The 13,580-nt window shown below is 43.5% G+C and overlaps 1 non-coding gene across 1 annotated transcript; it reads left to right on the plus strand.

Moving 5' to 3' along the window:
• The first annotated feature begins 3,843 nt into the window (after positions 1 to 3,843).
• Positions 3,844 to 3,950, plus strand: LOC112938066 (small nucleolar RNA R71). Its single transcript, XR_003241116.1, has one exon. It is a non-coding gene; the product is annotated as a small nucleolar RNA R71 (small nucleolar RNA).
• Positions 3,951 to 13,580: the final 9,630 nt, after the last annotated feature.

Below are 13,580 nucleotides of genomic sequence, written 5' to 3' on the forward strand. Positions count from 1 at the left end.
AGCATTAGCAGATTGTTGCCATTCTTGCGTTTGAGCTATGTGTTCCGTGAGGTTGTACTGGATCTCCCCCGTCTGCATATCAAGGGTGTCCATTCTCTTAGTGATTTCACCCAAGTCCCAACGAGAGGAACTCGAGCGCCATTCACTTGGAGATGGAGGCACACCACTTGATCTGGGAGGTTGATTGTCCCCCCATTGGATGTCATGAGGCGCATGCCACCGGTCCTCACTGGCGCTTGTCCAGGTTGAGATTCCGATGCTATGGCGTGGAGCTTGGGTCCACCCGGGTGCATCCCAGTTGGTGCCCAACCTGCATCATACATCTGCACGGGTGTTGAGGATGATGAACTTTCTTGCTCATTCCTTGTCATGTTGCGCGTCTCCCTGTATGTTCCACCTGCACGAGATTCTTCTATGGTCTGCAGGGGAATGGTTACTTCATGGCAGTTGTACAAATGATACCCCGCATTTGGCAACGGGATTTCATTTGTACAACCGGGGAAAAAGTATATCAAAGATCCATCTGCTCCATGTTTCACAATATGCCCTTGCACTAGATAAGCCTCATCAATACGCGGACGAGCGGCTGAGATAAAAGCAATTTGGTCGCTAACGACCCCTAGCCCTTTTGCTATCCGAGTAATCAGAGAAGTGCACTAAACAGGAGCAGAGAACTTTATACTTTCTAACCATTGCCTTATCATACATTTCACAGGAGCAATTTTGATTTTTCTAACCATGGCAAACATGATAATTAATTCATCCCCTAATGGGTATCAGATCACCTCTAGGAAACAAAGTCATAGCAATCCATTTGTACATGAGCCTAAGTGTAGGATTATGGATATCATTCGTTCTAGGTTTCTTGCAAATTGAAGCACCAGAAATGTCTTCCCAAAACCTATTTTTCTCGAACCCAGAAATTCCTTTCCGGAGATCGATTTTATAGGAATTGTGAAATCCAAGAAGTGTACTCAAGCCTTTCCATGTGAGTGTGAACTCCTTACGAAAAAAGTGAAAAGAAATACCATATTCTATTTCTTTCAAGTGCACAGAAATTGCAAAGTAAGCAAATGAGAACCAGGCTCATCTACCACAGCAAATCTCTTCCAACCAAAAACTTTCCAGATAGAACAAAATTCAACATCCATACCTATCTTTTTTAGCAACTCCGAAGAGTATTCTCGCGTGTGAGCATACTCCCGGTCGCTCAGCATGTAGTAGGCTTGTCTCTCCCGATCACTGACAAGGTCGAGGTCGGTGTCGTTCAGGAGTCATCGCGGAACTTTGGCGTCTTCCATCAAGACATCAGCTGATGAACGAGTACTAGACTCATCATGATGACTTGATGAAGAGCCGGACCCTTTGAATAGACGAGACAGTCGCCTCCTCATACTGCACAATGGAGCAAAAGTGGACTAACTCGGCGGGGGTTAGAAGTGACAAGAATTTCACCTGCCAGTTAGTTTCACCAAAGCAACTTGTATATATATGCAACTAAATTTTTGAATTTGAGGGAAACTATCAAAGCTTGAATGAACTTGAGAGCAAACTTTGGAGCGGGAATGAAAATGTGTTGAAATGGGATGGAATTCCCTCTCCCAGCCGACTGGCTTTTATAGGGTGCCCACAACGGTCAGAAATGACATGTGGGACCTACTAGCCGTTACCCTGCCAAAAGTGGCAGGGAGCCGTTGCCTGGCCGGTTCGGCCGAACCAGGGTGTTCGGCCGAACCCCTGGTGGGCCCAACCAGCCCCACTTTTGGCCGTTGGATTCCAACGATCAGTGTGGTCGTGGCACAGTAAATTTTCGTTGAAAATTTTATTTTGGTTTGCTCTGAAAAATTCATTTGAAGAATTTCCTCAAAATTCAAAAAGCCTAAATGCATTTTGAAATTCAAATATGTGATGATGCAAGAATTCAAATTGTTGAAAGCAAATATGCGGATACATACCAATTTACCTTTTGATGAAGGTCGCATCATTTTAGGTCCGACGTGCAAGACCGTCCCTCCTTTCGGTTCAGTGCGCGGATTTTCCACCCGTCTCCGGAGGTGATGGAGCGGGCGTCTTTGGTTTTCCTTCCACACCTTCTTTGGTTTTGGTGCGGAAGACGGCTTCTTCTGAGCCGGTTGCTCTAACTTCTTGGCCGGTACGGGTGATTTTACCGGCGTTTTCCAATAACGGTTCCTGGGCATCGTTGTTTCCTTCTCCAGGAAGTTCTGCATAAATTTCACCAGGCTGTCCGTTTTGGGTGGCTCCACTTTAACCACTTGAATATTCTGCGGGTTCGACCCGTACTTTATTCTGACCATGGAGCATTGTTCCGTCCTTGGTTGAAACTCAAATCTTTCCTCCTTGCCATTGATATGGAAACGGATACTACTCGTTCCCACATCGATGTTGGATCCTGCGGTGCTAAGGAATGGACGCCCCAGGATGAGTGGCGTCTCCTTCCCCGTGTCCATGTCTAGCACCACAAAATCAACCGGGATGAAGAAGTCCCGTATCTTGACTGGCACATCCTCTGCTATCCCTACCGGGTAACGGACTGATGAGTCAGCCAATTGGAGGTACATCAGTGTTAGTGCCAACACCGTGAAGTTGAGCTTGTCGAAGACGTCTTTTGGCATGACGCTGATGCTGGCTCCAAGGTCACATAAGGCCTGGTCGAATTGTTGTGCCCCGATCGAGCAGGTGATCGTAGGACACCCCAGATCTTTCTTCTTTTCCGGGAGCTTATGGAGTATGACGTTGCTGCATTGTTCCGTTAGCTTGACCACCTCCATTGTTGGGAGCAGTCTCTTGTTGTTGAGTATATCTTTGAGATAACGGGCATATGTCGGCACTTGTATAGCGTCCAACAACGACACGTTGATGTGGATCTTCTGGATCACTTCAACAAAACGAGCGAACTGCTCGTCCACTGACGGTTTCCTCATCCGTTGGGGAAACGGCAGCAACCGTGTGTCACAGTATTCCTGCAGCACGGTCTTTTCTGGCTGAATCTCCTTGTCAGCCGAGTCATTAGATGGCGCTTCTTTTGACATCCCATTAGTTCCTGCAGGGTTAGGATATGGCGGATCACGAGTGGACTTACCTCCCCTCGTCGTGATCGCCTTGACATTTTCAATGGAGGAGTCGGGTTGCCTCGGAATCCTCCCAGTTTCATTTGCAGGGACTAAAGATGCTAACTGAGCTAACTGGGTTTATGTCATTTTGTTAAAGCTCAGCTGATTTTGAAAGGCAGAAGCAAAGCCATCTAACTTGACATTAATGTTCTCTAGGACCTTATCATTGGCAGCAAGTTTTTTGCTTAATCCATCAGTGGTTTAAGCTTGCGCAAAAATGAGATCCTTCAGGGAGGGCTGGTTAGAGAAGTTACCGTTATTGTTACCTCCTTGATAATATGGGCGTGGTTGGTTCCACCCCTGACCTCCTTGTGGACGGTACCCGTTGTTGTTGCCCATGTACATCGCCTCCTCACGGGTTTCCGGGCAGTCATTCCCAGAATGACCCGTGCCGCCGCAGACCTCACACGTGACGTGTGAGTCCAAGGCCTTGACGGTGCCTTGTGGCCTTTTCTCATGGTCGTCCAAGCGTTTCATGAGGAGGTCCAGCTTGGCAGCAAGTAGCTCTGTCTCCTTGACGGTGTGTATGCCTCGCTGACGGGTCTGGAGTCGTTCCTCGCTCCAACCCATATTGGAGACCATCTTCTCTATCAGTTCAACGACTCCTTGAACCGTTTTAGAAAAGAAGGCTCCTCCAGCCGTAGCGTCCAGGTGATCGCGGGACATTGGGGTGAGTCCATTGTAAAAATTCTGCAGGATCAGCCAGTCGTCCATCCCATGATGAGGACAGGCGGCCACGTACTCCTGCAGTCATTCCCATGCTTCGGGAATAGACTCGTCCCTTGTCTGCTGGAAACTGGAAATCCTTCCATGAAGGGCATTGGTTTTGCCCGTCGGGAAGAATTTCGAGAGGAATGCCGTAGAGCATTTGTCCCAGGTGTTGACAGCAGCATGGTTGGCATAAAATCACTACTTTGCTCTCCCGAGAAGGGAGAACGGAAATAGCCGCAACCTGACGACGTCGGGACTGACACCCTTAATGGTGTACGTGCTACAGATCTCCAGGAACTGTTGCAGATGAGCATTGGCATCCTCATTAGGCTTGCCATAGAACGGGCTAGCCTGTGCCATCGTCATGAGGCTGGACTTCAAGTCAAAATCCACGTCCCCTATGTTGACCTGCGGCCCAATGGCCACATTGTCAGCAGAGGGAGCAGCGAACTCGCGAAGAGTCTTGCTGGCCATAGTCTTGAAGGTCGGTGGCACTGGTAGGGCTGGTTTCTCCGTTGGTAGAGTTTTCTGCGAAGCAACGACTCGCGGCCTGACGCTCGGAAGAAAGCTTCTGGATTTTCTTTGAAGTTTTCCGGCAGGTTGAAACCTGTCATGCACTACCCTGTTTTCACAACAAAAAGTGAAAACAACCAAGGTTAGCCTGCAAAGGAAATGATTATATAGATGTAAATATAAAGTATTAGTTCAAGTAATCTCTATTATGAATCTTCCCCGGCAACGACGCCAGAAATGCTTGTTGGTATTTCTTAATGACATTACTAGAAATATAATTCCCAGCAATGGCGCAGAAATACTTCTAGTATATTATGGTTACAGAGTTCATCCGCAAGCGCATGGATATACCATTTTAGCATTTTACCCGAGAGTATTCCAAGGGTATCGTATTTATTTTATCCCGTGGGAAGATAATGTAGAGAGAGCTTAACTAATAGTTTATATATTACTTTGTGATAATCATATTCTAAGTAGGGGTTAAGATAATACAAGAGTAGAGTGATACACAAGCATTACTACTCATCCTCATAATAAATTATCTAAGCTAGGTGGAAAGAAAAGACAAAGAAAATATATTCCTATACTTCTAATATACATAGTATACATACATTCTAGTTAACTGATATACTAGCTAATACCCTCTATCCGATGCTCTCCTGGTACTTCGAGAAGCCACCCCTGACTGCTGAGTTCCTTACGATAGCCCGTCATGACCATACAACCGGGGCTAAATACGGAGGAATACCCTCCCCAGGAAATTAACTTAGGATTATATACCGGCGCGGAGGAATACCCGTACTGAGCTGTCACCATCAGTGGCCCACCTCTCATCCGCAATATATAGCCCCAAATAATGATACCTTGTAATCTAGACACCACGTCTAAACTATCAGATACTACTTTAATATCATCATCATGACATAGAGTAATTGTATATGCAAACATTATACCCGCACCAAAGCATCTCCCAGATAAGCTAGACGTATATTTAGTATAACATGAACATAATGTAAAGTAGGTACTCATATACTCGGAAAGTATTTCAATACCATAAATGTATATAGAAGAGTATTCTAATAAAAGTACAAAGCTTACAAAAGAGGAAAGGAAAGCTGTTAGAGCCATACCCAAAGTCTTCCGAAGGCTTCCAGACTCCTGATTTCTACTCTATTCCTATTCCACCAGCTAGATACTACTAAACTAAACTTGAGAGAAATGAGAGAGCTATTGCTTGAGGTGTGTGAGTGAAGTGAGGATGAGAGCTCCTTTTATAGCCTCCCAATGACGGTTGTGACTGTTGGAATGGTCGGTAATACCCTCCAACCGCCACTGGGGAGCCATCTCAGCCGTCCAGGAGAACCCTGGATCAAACGGAGCTGCGGGAGGTTCGGCCGAACCACCAGGTTCAGCCGAACTTGGGGCCGGCCCAATCTAGCCCAATTTCGGCTAGCGGCCTTCTCCGTTGTTCTTCTCCTCAGACTTGTGAATTTTGGCCCAGTTTGTCGTGTCAATTCTGAGTTCTTGGCCCATTCATACATACGTCTGGTTCTCGACATCGTCTGATTGATTTATCGTTTGAGTTGATGTCGATTCTCCTCCACTTTAGTGTCATTCCCTGCAAGAGGTTAGCATGCCTAATACTAGTGGAAGTTTATTATTCTAATACATTTATGCATTGCAAGCATCATTAGTTATCCTCTATTTTGGTAATATTAACGGTCAAAACTGATCGATAACGACTGTCAATAGCTACCAATGACGGTTGTGGTGGTTGGAATGGTCGTAAATACCCCGCAACCGTCATTGGAAGGGATCCTAGGCATCCACGTGCAAGGGGGAGCCAACAGCCAACCCTAGTTAGGCCCAACCGGCCCAGTTTTTGGTCGGTGTGTTGCCTGTTGATCCATCAGCCCAGTAGTGTGATGGTTGGGCCTATTTGATATTATTTCTCTTAGTAAACAAATTACTATTACATCGATGGTTCTCAACATTAAATATTTATCTTGCCACAAAATTTCACTTAGTAAATAAATTAATATTACACCGATGGTTCTCAACATAACATATTCATCTTGCCACAAAATTTCTCTTAGTAACCAAGTTACTATTACATGTTCTCAACATATTATCTCTTAGTAACTAAATTACTATTACATTGATTGTTCTAAACATATTGATCTTGCCACGAAATTCCGTTCCCTAAACTAATTAATCCTACTGATCACAAACATATATTGATCTCGCCACAATTCCGTCATCACCGGCCACGCCAAGCACCAACCCGTGATGTGTTTGTGCTTCTAATGGTGGCTGCTATAACAATACTGCCATTTTTCATTTAAGCAGGTTGTCCATAGAAGTCAAATTTGAGAACTTCATCTCTTCCTTTTTGAATCTGATGCAAAATTCCATTGTTAACACTAAGATAACTGATAACCAGCAGCTACAATAGATAGATTAGAACATTTAAAACGTTATACTAATCCACCGATGCAAACTACTGTGACAAGTCATACCTCTCATCGGAAGATCGAAGAAGATGCCCCAACTCGAAACAAGAACTCATTGAGAAAATTGAAAACAAAAAGTTTGGCGATGCGCTGAGAGTATATTGAACTGTTGTTGTTCTTCATACAAGACCCTGGGCATATATTTATACTCGTAGTACAAAACTTGTTCATATCGGACACGATTCAAACTTCACAAAATAAACACACCAGCCCATTGTGGATGCTAATATAGATTTCTAAAACACAAAAAGGAAAGCTGACTCTTATCCTAATTAATAGATGCAATTGCTTCTTTAGACTCTATCCTTGTATGGCAATAATTCTGAATCCTCAATCCGAACTCATCATGAACTCGAAATCATATGTATCGACTAATCAAATCCAACTCTATATCGACTGATACAGACTCCAGCAGATGCATTGTTTCATTTTGGAAACCAAACTAACTCCTTCAAATCCGCTTCGGATCCATCCTTATGTCCACGTATCTTACCAAATTTTGTTGTTAACATCTATGCTTTGTGGATTCTGGCTAGAACAGTCACTGGTTGATGTGTACCTGTATAGGTAGATCACGCATGTGCATGTTGTTGATGTAGAATCGCGCCGCCACAACTTGAGCATGTTATGTGCAACCCACGGAATCACCCGGAGACGCGCCGCTGTAGGGTGTGGGTAGAGGCTGCCGAACACACACCCAGGAGGGACCCCGTTAGGGTGAATGCGCTCTAGTTTGTGCTAGACTCGGCAGGCCAGCTAGGATGTCCTTTAACACCGTAGAGACGAGAGGCGGCGAGCAATTAGGGGATTTGGGGAGAATTTACTTGGGATTGGAAGCAAGGAGGGAGATGTAGAATATAGAGGGTTTGGATAACTAAATTGATTTTGACGATTGAGTGGTTATTGTTTCAATCGAACTTGTCCCCCTTATATTTATATTAGGGGTGGACTTACTTCCCATGGTCTTTCCCACGTCCAATTAGGCTTAGAAATCAACTAGGACTCGAGAAATCCCTATTGTTGGCGGCTATTAAATACACATTTTTATACCGCCAGCATTTGCATAAAACTCAGATAATAAAACATCCAATATAGTGGTAGGTGTTAATTCTAACATATTCCACGAGTGTTCGTGTTTAATTGATGCAGGTCCTAAACCACCGAAGTTGGGAGGAAAATCAGACTAAAGTGAAGAAGGAACATATCCATACAAGGGAGGGGCTTTAGACTTCACTAAAATACCAGAGAATCAGCCCAAAACTCGCAGTAATGGATAAGGCAGAACAGGAGGAGTCCACAGGCCAAAATTGAGGGCCAGATGGGCCAGCCCAGAACCCTGATCTCCACCGTTGATCCTGGGGTTTGGAAGGGATGCTCCTGATTTGATCCTAATGGCGGTTGGAGGGCACTTTGGACAATTCCCGTTCCACAACCGTCATTAACTGCCTATTTAAGGAGCTTCACTCATTCACTTCTTCACACACTTCCAAGCTTGAGCTGAATTATAAGAGGCTCTGTTGTACTATTTTGTATACTAGAATTAGGAAGAGAGTAGAGTAGAAGAAGTCGGAGGAATTTCGGAGATGTCGGTAATCCTCTCATGTTTATTTTATTCTGTTAATTACTCTGTTTTCAATAGAAATATCTTTCTGAGTAATTTAGATTTACTTGTGAGTACTTGTGAGAATTACCTCTTATAAGAATTATTGTTCACTATAATCGACTAAAATATAGTGATTGCTTTAGTGAGTTAGAAACACTAAAGTAGATATTAATTGCTCAGACGTGGTGTTTAGGTAATTTATATCCAGTAATTGTTGTGTATCCCACAGTACGTTTGAGGTGGGTGTAGAGGTGGTGACAGCCCTCAAGAGCACTTAAGTCCTCCCTGTCAGGGTATGTAGTAGAGCGACATCTAGGAACAGCGGGTTGCCAGTGTCTGAATTATCGCGTTAGGATTAAAATTAAACTTTCCTTAGACAATGTTTCTCACTAGGAAATCCTCTCTATCCTTTGCGCATCTTAGCTTGGTGTCCTTGGGTGAACCTGATAAGGAAGTAATACCCGTTGCCTGTGGAAATCGATACCTAAGAATAATCCCAGGTGAAGTGCTGCATTTGTGACGTTAAGAAATACCAACACCGATCTAAAACAAGGAAATACGAGAAATACCTAAATTGGACTCTGACTCTATGCTGAAGGTCTGACCACCCGGCGGTCTGATCACAGCTCATTGTCCGGTCTGACCAGCCACACTACGGCGGTTAGACTGGCCTTCGCGGGAATGACTTGGTAGTTTCCAAATTTGGCTCAAACTAGCTATAACATGACCCGTGTCAAATTTGGTTACTGCCTATAGATCATGTGACAGATTTTTTAGCCTCCTATGATGCACATTTCTTACCCTTTAAATCAACATCTAACGGATGACATTAATATGCACAAACAAAATACAAAAAACAAACAAACGAGCCACGTGGACAATCTGAAGCTCATGGGGCTCAAATGGGCTCAAGTAGATTTCAAACTTACATCGTAAATACACTAAAATTATATATGTAATTTTCAGACTTACATCGTAAATACACTAAAATTACATATGTAATTAATATATAATTATAGTGTAAGTACGATGTAATTAGTACGCGTGGGATCATAAATAAATTAGCATTGAAAAACACGTACGGCTAGTTTAACAACAGGGAACAGTAACGTGGACCTAGTTAATTAGCAACGTGGACCTAGTTAATTAGCAGCTAGATGCTAGCACGGATCTCAAAAACCATATCCTACGGCAAAAATGCGAATGATGGAAGGCTCATAAATCAGTCAAACGATAGTTAGCAATTCCGTTCTAAATTTGGCTCAAACTAGCTATAACATGACCCGTGTCAAATTTGGTTATCAACACATGTATAGCTCGGATGGAGGTGGGTTGATCGATCTTATCAGGTGATTGAATCGTCATACATGCAAAACAAAGCAATCATGAAAATCAATCCGTCAGTAAGCTGAAAGATATAGATGCTTCATATATCAATGTATTGTGTGTGATTAAGTCATGCATGCCGGTTGAATTACACATGCACACGAGTTAAATCGTGGTTGCCGGCGGCTCCGCGTGCGATTAACGTTAATAGGTTGTGGACACAACCCGTAGACCTGCCTTGTTCCCATGATGAGCGTGACCCGCACCGGCGTGTGCATTGAGTGCATCAAGGAGCACGTCGGGCTGACGCACTGGGATGACGACCACTCATCTCGATCTCAGCTAGCATTTGAAAACAAGAAAGTAACAGGAGATCAATCTACCTTTAGATATCAATCTAATAGAAGTTAGATTGGAATGACAAACCCAGGTTAGAGATTTGAGCCATCAAACTCGTTGAGATTGATCTCAACACTTCTCTAGAAGTTGATTCTATCGCACTTCTCGACAACAAACTCGACGCGACCGCTACCTAACGTGCCAAACTATCGATTTTGGAAATTGACAATGATAAGGGGGTAGGGCACGAGACCTAAAAGTGGATAGATGCGAAAGACGAGAGTTTAGACAAGTTCAGGCTCTCTGAATAAGAGGTAATACATTACTTTTGTTTGGGGATTGTATTGGTCCGATGATCTGACTGTGGCTTATGTTGCTATACCCTTTAAGGTCTCCCTACTCACCTTATATAGGTTAGGGGCAGGGATACAAATTAAAGAGAAAAACCTAGCCGGACACGATACAGTTTGCTAATCTATTACATGGTAGTACTCAATCGGGACTCTAGGTCCTACAATAGAACACAAGGCAACATTGTGACCGAGCCATACTTTATCTCTATCTCTACTATTATAAAAATTGAAGATTTTTTTGCTAGAATTTTATATTTATGTCAAATCCTTTCCTTTTTTCTTACGCCAGAGTGTCCCTCTTATCTAAGATGCGTGCAAATTAATTAGGCCCGTAGCATTTCACGCGCCCCTTGCCACACACGGCAATCGGGCCCGTGCCTGAGAATATTTCCACAGGCGCCTTTGCACGGCAACGCCCTCGCGCGCATGATTTGCCTTTGCCGTATGTCCGATTGGGACTGCGTCGCCCTCACCCGTGATTTAAAATTTTTTTTCTTTTTTGTGAAAACTATGGTACGTCGCCTGTATCTGATTCCGTTACGTGTAACATTCATTGCGAAGTCATGACTCGCGAGCGAACTGCGAAAGAAAGTCCGTGTCGTAGAGTCCATGTGGATATCACATACGCCGTTGCCCAGATTATCCAATTCTATTCATATTACACGACACGGTTCCTGGGACATGTTAGCATGATTTCAAGTCACTCTCCACACATGCTCGTACGTACTACCAGAGATACCGTTACAATAATCCAGAATCAGTTTTACTTTTGAAAAGAACACGCCAACCGAAATAGAGTATGATCGAAGTTGCTGATTCCATCCGTCATCAATTCCTGCCCGACTTGAGATAAAGCTGGGCAACAAATCGAGCTCGTGTTTGAAGGCCTCATTGTTTGGCTTATGCTTATTCCTATAAGCCAAGTTTTAAATTTTAGAACGTAATTTTAAATTTGACTTTTTGGTTTTTTTATCGTACTTTATTTTACAGTATTTGCTTTTGAGTCGCTAAGAACTTGTGTATGAGAGATTTGCACACAAATAGTCTTTTATTTTGTTGTAAGTGATTCCGATAAGCACATGAATAAACGAAACAATGGCCGCCGACACATGTACAAATTAAATTGGCTCAACCCGTTGTAATGCACGGGCATCTTTTCTAGTTATATAATACATGAATCCAGCCCACCTCCTATCTATAGTCGGATATGCAGACCGTATGGGTACCGGGTACCCATATTCTCCACGGAAGATGACAATGGTGGCAATTTCATCTCTTGTGCTTGGACTGCGATAAAAAGAATAGTTCGCTGTTCTTTCTCGAGAAAATCCATGAAATGCAATTGACAAGTGTCCTAATCGAAGAAATGCCATTGACGAACGCAACTTCTAGAAAATGCCATCGTACGAATTAACTTCTCCCAAAAATGCCACTACCGTTTGGTTTCTGTTAATTCCACTCCGTTACACCTATTTATTTTTTTTTAGAAAAGCCCAAAGTGCCCTCAGTACATACTATACTTACTCTATCCTTTATTTCTTTTTACCTAGTAAAGACAAATTCGACAAAATGGAAACAACACCTAACCCTAGCCCCGATCTAGGAGGAAGCTGATTGGATCCCGGCGGCACCGCGGCGCTCCCGACCAATGATGGCAGCGGTGGGGTGAATCCTCACGGCGACGGCGGCGTGGGTCTCCCAGCCAGGGCTACGTTGGGCGGTGGCGTGGGGGGGGGGGCGAGGCTGCGATGCTGCGCTCCTAGGCGGCGGCATGGGGGCGCAAGGAGGTGCTAGGGTGGCCCCAGACAATGGTGCATGGGCCCGAGGAGGAGGTAGGGCCACTCCAACCGGCGGTGGAAGTGAGGCTGGAGGCGGTGGCGCCTCACTCCCAGGTAGTGATACGGGGGACGCAGGCGACAGCACTGTGGTCCCTGAAGGTGGTCATCTGCGATATATTATCCAGAAGTGAGGAAATCCAAGTTTCTATTGTCATTGACAAAAATTGGTATAGGTCCATTTACCCACTGAAATGTGTTGATTTGTAATGATTCAATTATGAATATATGATTATTGATGTTTGTAATGATTTTATCTTGATGTGAAGTCCTGTTTTTTTCAAGGTTCACTTTTTTAGAGTTCTGCTTGTGCTGTTCTGAGCATAGTGGTGTTCATGTGAGTTCATGCCTAGGTATTTGGCCATTCCCTTTAGTTCCTGACATTCAATAAATTTAGACAAATTTTGGTCTAGAACTCGAAAATGAGTTCCTATATAATTGTGCTACTATTACATGTGTGTGAAAATTGAAAATATCATAATGTCTCATTTTTAGTTTTAGTAAGAATATTACCTGGTGCAAATATTACAAGAGAAAATCCACTCTTTACCAAAGTATCATACAATAGTTTTGCAGATACATTATGTAGCATTCACATGGGGCAAATGGTCTTTTCACCATGTCCAACGGAGTATAGCTAAGGGAGTAGTGATGGTGATGGCATTTTTGGGAGAGGTTGATTCGTACGATGGCATTTCCCGGAAGTTGTATTCATCGATGGCATTTCTTAGATATAGACGGTTCTGTTTTGTTCTAAGCGAGCTATGCTGTGTTGAGTCTCCAGCGTGTAGTTGTATCAGAACCCGGTATGGCTTCAGTAAAGCTGGGTCGTGTATGCCTTTTGTCAAAAAAAAAAAAGAAGAAAAGAAAAGATGAGTTGAATTGAAAAGTATCATTTAATAGCTCAAAAAGTTTGCATTTAACTTTAAAGTATCGAGCTGATTCCTCCAAAACACACCAAAAATATGGATAATTATAACTGGTTGGCTTTTTGCATATACCTAGCGGCCTTCAATCTTCTTTTTGCAGCAAAGACAAAGCTATTCTTTTTCTCTTTGTTTTTTCCTTTTATTCTCTTTCTTGCTCACTTTTGCTCATGCTCACGTGCCCCTCAGTACTAACTTCCCTCCGTCCTCTCGCAAATTAAGCACTTTCCTCTTTCCTTTGCATCCTGGTAATCTTTCCTTACTGTTATTGAAAGAAGACAAGTTTTAGCGCAAATGAACTGATGGGTTCCTCCTTTTCATCTCGTTTGC

Source organism: Oryza sativa, chromosome 2 (assembly GCF_034140825.1).
Source record: "Oryza sativa Japonica Group chromosome 2, ASM3414082v1".
NCBI lineage: Eukaryota > Viridiplantae > Streptophyta > Magnoliopsida > Poales > Poaceae > Oryza > Oryza sativa.